Source organism: Cydia fagiglandana, chromosome 4 (assembly GCF_963556715.1).
Source record: "Cydia fagiglandana chromosome 4, ilCydFagi1.1, whole genome shotgun sequence".
NCBI classification, from domain to species: Eukaryota; Metazoa; Arthropoda; class Insecta; order Lepidoptera; family Tortricidae; genus Cydia; species Cydia fagiglandana.
This window is the reverse complement of record NC_085935.1, coordinates 20,721,634-20,734,364: the sequence shown is the minus strand read 5'-3', so window position 1 is coordinate 20,734,364 and position 12,731 is coordinate 20,721,634.

The window sequence follows — 12,731 nt, the reverse complement described above, 5'->3', positions numbered from 1 at the left end:
GGTAAAGTTACTGGTTTGTTTTATTTAGTCGTTGTAAGAAAACTGTAAGTGCATCTATTGAAAAGAACGATGTTTATTAACTGAAAAATAAATGTTTTGCTAATCTAATTTAATTAAAAGCTGCGGAGGTCCATATAGGAGGTAACTGAGGTGAGTGTCTTATCACAGATACTTGTACTTAATATCTGGGAGACCGAGCTTTGCTCAGAAAACATATCAAAACTCAAAAATGCGGATTTTTCCCAGAGATAAGACCTATGGCTCGATTCAGAAAATGAATTAGTTATCTATTAGACATCAAGATGTTACGATATGGAAAATTTAAAGATATTTGTAAGGTAGATATGTCAAATTTGACGTTTCCACGATTCTGGACGTCCTCTTGAACGATTTCCACAAGTTATGACTTAGATATCCAAGTCACATCTAGTAGATATCTAATGTAGATCCCAAAAATTTCTAGTTCGTCTCTAATCTTGCAATTATCTCGTGTCCCGAATACGCCTGCTAGCTAGCTAGATCCATATTTGTCGCCCCCGAAAATACAAATATAAATACAAATAAACAAGAATTGCTCGTTTAAAGGTATATGGTGAGATAGATAAATATATCGCTTTATTGGCATAATACAAACTATACGTGACGGAGACCCCTTGTCGCCAAAATTATTTTCTGCAGTCTTGGAGGAAGTATTCAGGAAAATGGATTGGAGCGAATACGGCATCAAAGTAAACGGCGCTCTATTAAACCATCTTAGATTCGCAGATGATCTTATAGTTATCTCTGACGACGTGAACCACCTACGCATTATGCTGGAACAACTAGTAGGGTAGGGTGGTCTAAGACTGCGCGGTCGATAAGAATGCGCATACATCATAACTTAGATTCAAAGTGAAGTTCGTGGCTAACTTCATTGTTATTTTTTAAAGTGTAATGGCACCTGTTATTGTCCCAGGAATTAATTTAGTTCACTGTGAAAATACGACACTCTAGGTGAGTTGGAAGTTTTTATTACATGTTGATCTTATTTTTCTTCAATTTAAATGTATTGTCACTAATTGTCTTAAGTAAATTTTTTTTTTGTTTGTAATTGTATGTATTTATTTATATCCCAATATATTATTCATTTTATACAATCATAATATTGTATTGTATTTTAAGTAAATTAAAAGATGAGATCTTGAATTTGCATCGCATATGCGATTGCGCGTTTGAATGGGAGTCGCTAGTTCACGTCATTTTGCAAAAGTGGCGTTACCAGTATGTTTTAGTGAAAATGAAGGAATGTGTAAGAATGCGCATGGTACAACCGTGTAAAAATGCGCGCGCAGTCTTGCACATCCACTTCCACATTAATATGAAAAATGGCTCAGCAATAACCCAGGACTGTATTCCAAATGTAAAACCTTCACACCAGCTTGTCTCGAAGCTGCAAACCCCACAGGTGATGCTGAAAGTTTTAAAACTACAGGAATATCGCCTTATAATCCTGAGGTATTCACTGAAGTCGATTTCTTGGCTAATTCTGTAATCGATATTATAGAACGATATAATGAGGCTAATTTTGCTGAAGGCAAAGATACACATCAAGCGCAATCGACAAGCCAAGATATGTTGCTGTAAATCTTGTTGACCCTCTTAGACAGGCCCGTGATGTGGCGAGATCTATAAAGATCCTATTACTGAAGACTGGATCGCGTGCATCGCTTGTAATGAATGGTGGCATAAACAATGCACAACGTACACGGGTGCTGCCGCTTTTGATTGTGACTTATGTAAATAATTATAGCCTTTTTGGGTATCGCGCATTCTTACCCTACCCGCGCAGTTTTAGGCATCTTGCTGCGCATTCTTACAACACAGGTAGTGTAAGAATGCGCATTTCTCATTTTTCAATTATGCTCTAATATATCAAGATTGGTTGATCTCATCTACAAATAGTGTTTAAAATTATGTTGTCTTGTTATTCGGGAAGAAAATAACAAAAGTTGATTTCATTTATATACCGTTTGTTTTTGTTTTATCACGTCTCAAACCTTAAGTGCGCAGTCTTAGACCACCCTACCCTAGTGGAAAGCGAGAAAGTCGGACTTCAAATAAATACGTCAAAAACAAAGTTATTAACCAATCGATTCAAAATTCCGATACAAATTAATAACTACACTATAGAATATGTCACGGAATACACTTACCTGGGCCAAATAATATCTACTTCAGAGATCACATCTAAAGAAATACAAAGTCGCATTAACTCGTCATGGAACAGGTACTGGTCGCTGAAAGAAATAACGAAGAACCCATCAGTGCCACTTAAGTTAAAAAGTCGCATTTTCAACTCTTGTATCTTGCCCTGCGGGCGAAGCACGGTTCCATTTTGGTATGACGGTATGACATATGGCTGTCAGACATGGGCATTAACAAAAGAACACACGAAAAGACTAGAAACAACACAACATAACATCGAAAGAAGTATGCTGAACATAAGGAGGATAGATCGTATCAACCTAAAGACCATACGTAGAAGAACACGTGTCAAAGATGTTTCACATACTGTCAAAAAATCCAAATGGAAGTGGGCAGGACACATACTTCGATGCAAGGAAGACAAATGGGCCAAAGAAGTGACTGATTGGTATCCTAGGGAAGGAGGCAGAAAAAACCACAGACCGCTACGAAGATGGGAAGATGACTTCATTGTTATAGCTGGTGCCACTTGGCGAAGGAAAGCCCATGATCGGGAACTTTGGAGGTACTTGGGGGAGGCCTATGCTGGAAAGCAAGACAATCTTGACTCCGATGTCTGATAGCGCAAATATTGTAATAGTTTTTTTTTTTTATATGTTATTTTTAAGTAAGACGTTTATATTATATTTTGTACAACTAGTAAGATTGTTAAATAAAGGCTAATTGAAATTGAAATTGAAATTGAATACGTGATCGTTGGTTTTTCATCATCGTTTCTAGAGTCACACCAACTCTGCATGGCAAGGACAAAGTGTCATCGTTAATGTCAAGTTTCTATGAAAATATGACAATTATAATGACACCTCCTCACTTTGCTCTGTTCTAGTGGTGGAAAGTTAGCTTAGACTGACTCTAGCTTGATGAGATTTACATTTAAAAGTAAAACTATTATCAACACAACATTTCCCATATAACAAAGTAGACGAATACCACAAAAAAAACAATCAACACGCAAAAATCGTAGTTTAAACGTTCGTAACCAGAAACCGAGTATTAGGGCAACCGCGCACGCCCTCTAAATAAAGGCTGCCACACACAAACGTGAGAATAAAGGCCGCGGCACACGAGCGCGGAAACAAACTGGCTAATTTGACGCGCGACGCGCGATGCCAATTTAGAATTTGCGTGTGTCCATTGTCGCACGACATAAGTGCGAAGTTAGAGCACGTTAATAAATATCATGGGAAAGGTATACGTAGTTGTACTTGTGTTAAGCTATGGACAAATATTGAGTAGGTAGGTGGTAGGTAGTCAATATATTTAACATCAAGGTTTTATTGGTAGACTTTTAGCACAATTGCTTTGTCAGCAGCTAGCCTTTGAACCAGGCAGGCAGCTCTTGTCACTTTTGGCGTCATATTTATGCCCAACTCTAATAAAAATCAAAAACTCAAGTCAAATACCTAACGCATCTCGACCCCCAATATATTAAGTACTATTAGGTAGGCATATCATTAAAAATAGGTACGCAAATGATTTGAACAAAACTTACATCAGTGAGTAAAGGATGTATCATACCTTTGGGAGGGTTAACATCGTCAGATGACAACCAACACTCACTATAAGAATAAGAATAATATTTATTTGAAATAACCTTGTAATACTATAATTACTCAAATAAAAACCTTTCTTTGTTACTAATTAAAGGTCAACTTACTATTACTTATGAAAGCAGAAGAATATAAATGGACGTATTAGATTCATAATTCTTATATATTTGCCGTGACTTATTTTTGAAACGTGTTTTTTTAATTAAAAGACACATCAAGATTGTTTACCTTATTTCTAATGTTAAAAAAACGAACTATAGTGACTGCCAAGTTTGTCGTCATTACATAATTCGTGACGTCTCACTGATAACCCTGTACGTATCAGAATCAGAATCAGAATATCATTTATTTGCCTACTTTGTGTTTTACATAAATGTCCCTATGACCGGTGGAGTCGTGTAGGGGTGAGTCAGCTAACTTATGTCCTAATGGATCTGTGTCTGCTGTGTTCCATTCATTCGCAATAAGTTTAATACAAACAGATTACGTGTTTTGTTTATATGTGCTTACAGACTATCTTATTCTAAGGGGACGCGGGGCTTTTGTTTTATCGACAGGCCACCGCCTATGTATTTTTTTATTAGGATCATACATTACTTCACCAATTCTATAATTAACTCTGAGGGGGTTGAATTCGCCGTGCGCCATGTAGGCGTCCCCGGGGGTTTCAAGATCTTTTATTTGCAGTCTTGCGATATTTTCTAGCATCTTGGTACGTATCATCCCTGTACGTATATTACCGACTGTGACAATATAAAGCCGTGTCGTACAACAATGCAACCATGCTCTAAACGCATCGTAATCACATCGTGCGAAAATAGCCAATTTTGTCACCTCTCCGCCTCCTCATTAGTTACATTGGGTGACACTACTGTTTCCATTTCGAATTTAGTGTTACATTTTAACTAAAGCGTTTACATTAAATAACGTAGGTAAGTAAATAAGTAAATATTCTTTATTGCACCAATAATCATACATACATGTAAAATTACAAAGAAATTTTAGTGGAACAATAGAACCCGGTAACAACATTACCATTAGGTATCCATAATTTAAAGTAAAATTACATGTATTTATGAGATTATAGCGATGGTTCGAATCTCACACTTTTTATATGGATTAAAGTTAGGTACTTACACTGAGATAAAAGTATAACAAAAACACACTTAGAATTACAAAACTAAACTTAATCCGGGGTCAAGGAGAGTCAACTAATAGGAACAAATTGACTTTTGCAATTTCTATTATTTCTTGCAATTTCTGTTATCTGTTTGTTGAAATTAGATTTAGGATTACTGAGCTGTTTGTAGAAATAAAAAATCTTTACAGAAATAGTGAAACTTCCATAATTATTACTAAACTTCATTTTTTTCCCCAGTACAGAACTGTTTTTTAATTCCTGGTGATGATTTTTCTCTCAGTGTACTTACTTTTATTTTTAACCTACTTCAATGCCAAAAACAGGGAGGTTCGGTACATTCGGCTGTGGCAATTTCATTTTGTATATTCACCGATTATTATTAGGATTGAGTTTATGTATATATTTTAGTTTATTTAACTAGGTATACAAGCTTTCTATTATTAGAAGGTTTAGATTTATCAAAATGACAAATCAATGAGGTAAATATCCTAATGTTTGGCAGCTTTACAATTATTATCTCTATTGGAAATAAAATTATATTGGATTGGAAATAAAATTTAAGGAACAGAGTCCAGCATAGGCATAGTACGTTACTTGTTTAAAAAAGTTATGTTGTTAAAATAATATGTAGCTTAATTATTTTATGTAAATTTCTTTTTTAACGAGATACGTAGGTATATTTTTCTACGGACATAAAAAATGCTACCCTTTTTAAGCCGCAACTTAAATACAAATAATTCACAGCATTTCCAAGCTCACACCTCGCGAAACCAAGTTTTAAAATTAAATAATTTTCTTCGCACGTATAATAAAATAACGATGCAAAAGTTGTCACTCTTCAGAACTTGGCAGCCATTTTTGAAAGACAAACTTTCTAATTAACCCAACGAACAAGGCAAGTGTGCACATGCACCAAGAAGGGTGACAAGATCTCTTAATATCACATCCTGTAACCTTTAACAACCAAAAACAAACCTTATCACATCACTATAAAGTTGAAAATTCAATGACGTAGCATCCCTATACGCAAGGGTTGTCAGTTACAAATTATACACTCCAATTTGAACTCTCCACTATTGTAAAACGGTCCAAAGTTCACTGACGGCGTCAGTAGATTCTAGGGTTGTCACAAACAAGTTCATTATGCACTTAGACAATTAGTGTACGCCCGCGGCGGACTCTGCCATTGTCAGTGTCAGCCCTGAGCCCTTCCGGCATAGCGCCTTCACTCTAATATGCTGCTATTTGATTATCATCAAAATACTCATTAAGGGTTGCCACTGCTTTGATGTACAGATAACTTTTTATACGGAGCCTTACAAATTCGGAATTTAAAAGAATTTGTTAAGAGTGTTTTGGTAAGTTTTTAAATGCGGTACTGTAATTAAGAACGATTTCTAGAGATAAGTAACGTTGTAAGTACTTAGATATATGGTGAACGAGTTTTTTCGCTTATCACTGTGGATAAATTTATCAGAATATGACGTAAGTATTGATCAATAATCTAAACTCCAAAACTTAAGAGGCGTCAGTATCTACAAACGTTATGTAACTTCCGTCTCATTCTTAAGTACCTACCTATTTCTTACTTTATCCACATACTCAACCGCACACATGATCCTAACCATTGTAAATTAACCAGCATTTTAGTAACAGAATAGTTATTTGTTTTACAAGGGGGCAAAGTTGTTGTTTAACCGCTCGTGCCTATATTGATACCTGAGCAAGCGAAAGATTCCAAAATTGAACCACGAGCGTAGCGAGTGGTTCGAAAAATGGAATCTTGAGCGTTGCAAGGGTTTCAAAGCACGAGGGTTAAACAAAATTTGCCCCCGAGTGAAACACAAAATTTTTCACCACACCAACCCGAAGCAAATATTAAATGTAAAATATCAAACAAAATTAAACCAAATCAAATTCAAATGAATGTTATCTAATATTTTTCATCCAAAATCATCATTTAAAAGTCAATTCGACCAGCAAACATAAGAAAACAACTCAAAATTTGCATTTGATTACTTTGCCTCACATGTGAATAAAACGCAACTTTGCTATCAGTTTTTGAAGTGCAAAGTAAGGCTTTCCGAGTTGGTGTGGTGAAAATATTATTATACAAAAAAAAACAGGGGAAAAATTTTTCATCCTATCAACTACATTTCTGTGCCTCCAGTGTAAAAGGGTTAAACTCGAGTTTGTCCAAATTACAAATTTTGCCAGTACAAGGTTTATTACATGAAACTACATCTTTTGTGCTGACACCCACGGCCCTACGACTTCTAATTGCTGAGATATCGATTGTGCAAAAGGGTTTAAGTTTGCCAAAAATCTTAACCATTATGTTCAAAACGATTTATTTTTATATAATCTCGTTTAAAAAATTGGTACTTAAGAATCGTGTTACGAACGATAGTTAAAGTAAAGTTTAATCTTAATGAATAAACTACATTTCAAGAAACATTCGGTGTAAAGAAATCAAAATTCACTTAGATCTATTTCAACTACCGAGTCTAGTTCGTGAATGACGGTAAAACTTAAGTTTTTTTATTATTCACAAACATTTTTTAAGACGTCATGATGTGTAAAGGGGTATAAATAATTTACTTTGACCGTTTTTCACCATCTAGTTTCGCTAAATTGAGTTAATGATTATGGTTAATGTTCACTTAGATTCCTTTCCATATAATTTTTTTTTGTTGGTCAATGTTGTGCAAAACGGTGGAAGTCAAATATCAAAAAGAAAGTCCTGTAGAAGAAAATACATCTAAAAGGCTGATTATGAAATAATTGTGCAACAAAAACAAAAAATAAAAATACAAAGATGGGTAAGTAAGACAAACAAGTACAACTGCCCTGTTGTCAGTACAACACTACTACAGTACAACAGTACAACATTACTCTGTTCAGTAACCATTCACAATTTCAACAGAGTAATTAAATATTAAGCGCTGGTGGCCTAGCGGTAAGAGCGTGCGACTTGCAATCCGGAGGTCGCGGGTTCAAACCCCGGCTCGTACCAATGAGTTTTTCGGAACTTATGTACGAAATATCATTTGATATTTACCAGTCGCTTTTCGGCGAAGGAAAACATCGTGAGGAAACCTGCATACATCTGCGAAGAAATTCAAAGGTGTATGTGAAGTCCCCAATCCGCATTGGGCTAGCGTGGGGACTATATAGCCCAAGCCCTCTCGCGCTCGAGAGGAGGCCTGTGCCCAGCAGTGGGACGTATATAGGCTGAGATGATGATGATGATGATGAATTAAATATATTAAGTCACTCTTTAATTACATTGATATTATTCTCTTTGGTTTGTTTTTTGTACCATCAATCTAAAAAAAATGCAATATTTAGTTCCCAAAATGGTTTCTTTATACAACACAAAAGTTCAAAAAGATGTTAGCAACACTAGAGAAAGTGCAGTTTAACCTTTTCACACATTCATTATTTTTGTGAAAAGGGATATAAGTTGTTTTTGAAAGCCAATATTTCCGTTACTTTCACATAAGTCAGGTTAATTTAAATGACAAGTTATAATTCATGACTTAAACTATCTAAACTAAAAACAATAACCTAATTTTTTTAGAAACAATGCAGAGAAAACACGGTTTGAAACGTTTTTCGGCCATACTGAAAAATTACATTTTTTGAGTTTAACCCTTTTACACTGGAGGCACAGATTTAGTCCTCATTACTAATAAAATTAATGAAATTATGAATAACATTATAAGTACATAAGTGATTTGTAATTTTATTATGAACCTACCTAAGTACGATTTAATCTTCACTGTTAAAATTATACCTACTTATATCTTCTAACTGATGCAACCCAAAATTCACATTAGAATAATCTACACCATTTCTAAGTCTAATTAGAACTTAGACCCAAAAATACATCAACAATTTTGCATCTTATTCCTTTCTAATACGGCAACAAATGTATACATATATATGACGCACGCGCCTAAACTAATAATTAAATCAACATGTTCTAAATTCAAGTTGCTTAGGATTTTGCACGAGTGGGCATCCGCGGTCGGATATCCGGCGAAAGCGGTTCGGATCGGTCCGGGCCGGTGCCCATGTCCGGTTATAGCCGATCCGGAGAGGCCATGCGGTTTTAGTAAGGTGAGCGATATGTACTTATGTAGACGGGAAGGCAGAAATCCGGATGTTAGGCATTTGTTCATTTATAAATTGTTATATAATATATGTAATTGGAATATCGTCGGTAGAGAAATTTTAGAAAAACACAGATAAATTGGTACCGTAAAACGGGGTGGATAGGTTTCGCGGGGAGAGGTGGGTTATGAATGGGGAGAGAAGGTTTGAGAGGGGGGTGAGAAGGGATTTTAAGGCTACGGCTACAAAAATAATGTATTCCAATTTAAAATGGAGCTGTAGTAATACGCATAATAAAAAAAAATCGATTCAACAATCTTCCAAAATCACCTTTGTATGAAAACCCCTCTCACCCCAAATACGAGGCACTACGGGGTGATCTGGGTTTTCGTCTTTATCGTCAAAGTTGTGAAATGGAACTACCCAAAAAAAAGAAACTAAAATACAAACGCCCGGAAAACTTATTTTTCTCAAAAATGGACGGCAAAGTCGACTTTGCCATCTAAAAAATAGGTCGCGAAGCGCGGAGTTTATGGTCAGTCAAAAATTAAAAAGTTAAAAACATTGCAGTCTCGATTTTAGGACTGCAATGTTGCATACAAATTCCATTATTTGTCGAGTTTCAAACTTTTTAAAAGTTGTAATGGCCATATCAAATGAAGGCACAGGCCCATTAAACAGCCAAACAGATGATTAGTACCGCGACTATTTAGCTATCTCAAATAGGTTGGCGTATTTTCGGCAGAAAAATACACTTCTATTTTTTTATTAAAAAAAATAAAATGGCGGCAAGGGCTTTGTTCTGTGAAAATATATACGTAAGAATGTTGCTTTTGTAAAATATTTCTATGATATTTATATTTCTTGCACCATTTTTGAGAAAAGCACTATATATGACTCGGCTGGAAGGCTACTTGCTGGCTTCGGATTCAATTAAACGGACTCCCAAGGTCGTCCGTTTAAAACGAATCCTCAGCCTTTTATACATTATACACCATTCAGTTTTCACCCCATTTTACGGTACATATATAATTCAGAAAACGGTCACTAGGTATTCTGTGAACATAACGTCAAGAATTAACAACCCAGCTATAAATACAAATCTCGTCTTTCTTAGTTGACCACCTGATTCGAAATAGGTACGTCAAAAATTTGCTAAGGATCGGATATGTCAGGTTCAAAATTGAAGAAACGACGCTTTTAACACTGACATATCCGATCCATGTCTAAAGATAGCAAATTTTTTACGTACTTATCTTAAAGTTCGAATCAGGACGTGAAATTCAATTACGACTGAAAAAGTGTGTCCCGCCTGTAAGGGTGCAAGTTCAAAAATTTATTTTTGATTCTCTTAACTTAGCGATGTCTACAGGTAAGAAGCGAACGAGTTAAGCATAAGCATACCTGCTTACTTAAAATAAAATGTGTATGACTGAATTTATTTTTCTTTTGATTAAACTTATTAATAGCAGTGTGAAAGCTGCATTTTCTGGCGTCACATGTCGGTTTTTCGTTATGACACTTATGACTAGAACTAGCCTTTACAAAAATACTGACAATCATGGAAAAAAACCTTCTTGAAAATAACTGCCGTGCCACTCCGTTACCCATAGATACAATAAAATGGCACGGGCAAGATAAAAGCAAACCTATATTTTGTCACTTGTCAATACACAGAAGAGTATTTATCTCTTATTGTTCCCTTAAATACCCAATAAAACGCAACTAACGGCGCCCAAACCCAAAATTACCGAAACCCCCAAAAACCGTGAAATCGACAAACATCCCGCCATCTGTCTGCTGTCACTACTTAGAAACAACGGATAACTTTATTATGGTGAGTTTATGGTCATTTCTTTTGCAACGGTTTCATTCCAAATTCGAAATAAGTAGGCATTGTCGCATAAACAAAATGGAAGACTTTAAACAAAAGAACATCAAAGCTTCTACGCTTCTATTTTGAAAACAATTGTACATTATTTTAAGGTAGATATTTGAATGAATTTAGATTTAGACTAAGAGCGTTTTTATTTTGACAAATGTTGTCAATTGTTTAATTTATTAAAGACCGTTAATTTTTGTTTGTAAGCGGTAATATCTTTATTGCGGTTGTTTCGTCTGTTTGTCCGTTTGTCGGCACGGGCTTCGCTTTGTCGCCATTGTTTTTGTCATCGTCCTTTGTCTAGATAATTATGACTTAGCATGTTCGGGGAAAGGCGCGTGACTAGAAAAAGGAATAAATTTTCAAAATACCGCTAGTTTACTTAATCAATTTAGGTAAATAAGACCTGGTTTTCTTTAAGACGCCGTCACATAGACGTACGCACGGTGGGGCAATTGGGGCAACTTGCCCCACTCTGGTCTGTGGACTGACGAGAAGCTAAAATTTTTTAGAAACAATTAAGGCACGTAACCCTACTTCTGTCCCACTCTTTAAAAAATGCTGGGTCCTATGCGCCGTCAGATATTTCAAAGTGACCGATGCGGAGAAATATCTCATCACCAGTGATCGCACATTTTCCAGCATTTTTTGGTGCAGCAGAGTGGTGTTAACGGAATTGGTATAGATAATTCCAACTGAAATGGTATATTAAGGTTAATATTAACGTAATTAACGCTAATTAATCATTAGGGTTGAAATTATTTATACCAATTCCGTTAACACCACTCCGCTGCACCAAAAATGTTGGAAAATGTGCGATCACTGCTCATCACAGATCTATTATTATCAAAGCGAATGTATATACAGTCAGCATGAAACCATGCACTAAAAGTATCTGCTACCCTAGTACACATTCCCAAATAGAGATAAATCTCGACAGTTCGCTTTCAAAAGCATCGGCAGTAGTTCAATCTGTTTATGTTAATCTACCAGTGAATAATGGTATATATTTTTGGCGCATAACTTTCGATGCTCATTGTAATTTTTTCAGCAAATTAAGTTTAATACATATTTAGATGGGCACTTGGGCTGAAAGGAGTTTCATCAACAAGTTTACTCAGTTTTTTTGCACGTGTTTACTCATTTTAACGTTGTAAGTAAATAATAACGCCCTGTTCAAATCCCACAGCGAATGATACATAATGTAAATGTAGTAAATGAACATGCACCTAATTACTTATTTCGCACACCGCCGCACAAATGAACGTCGAACTAGAATGATTTTGATTCGGTCGACGCAATAACTATCAATGTTGATATTGTTGAATATTCTGTGATTAACTTATTATTTTTAGTTATAATTACATATTAATTTTATTTCCTCGAGTATTTTTTAAACTAGGCCCAACCATAAGAGAGTTAAAGGAACATGTCATTTTAGGGACCACCATTCAATGCGAAAGGTGTTTGTGCAGAGCACAGTATCAACCACTGATTATTAACCTAATTAACATATCCTAACCTATCGTACCTCCACGACCAAACCCCCCACCCCCGAATGAAGCCTGTTTTTGTCAATCAACCACAAACCACAGATCCAGGACTGGGCTAACCTCAAAGACTGGAGTTTCAGACAGTGTCAAAATCACTGATGGATTAGGTATTACCGTAATTAACATATCCTAAGTTAACCTAACCTATCGTACCTCCACGATCAGCCCCCCCGTATGGAGCCAGTTAGCAAGCCCCAGAGGCAGGCGGAGCCGCGGCGCAGCATTGTCGCGGCTTAATGCCT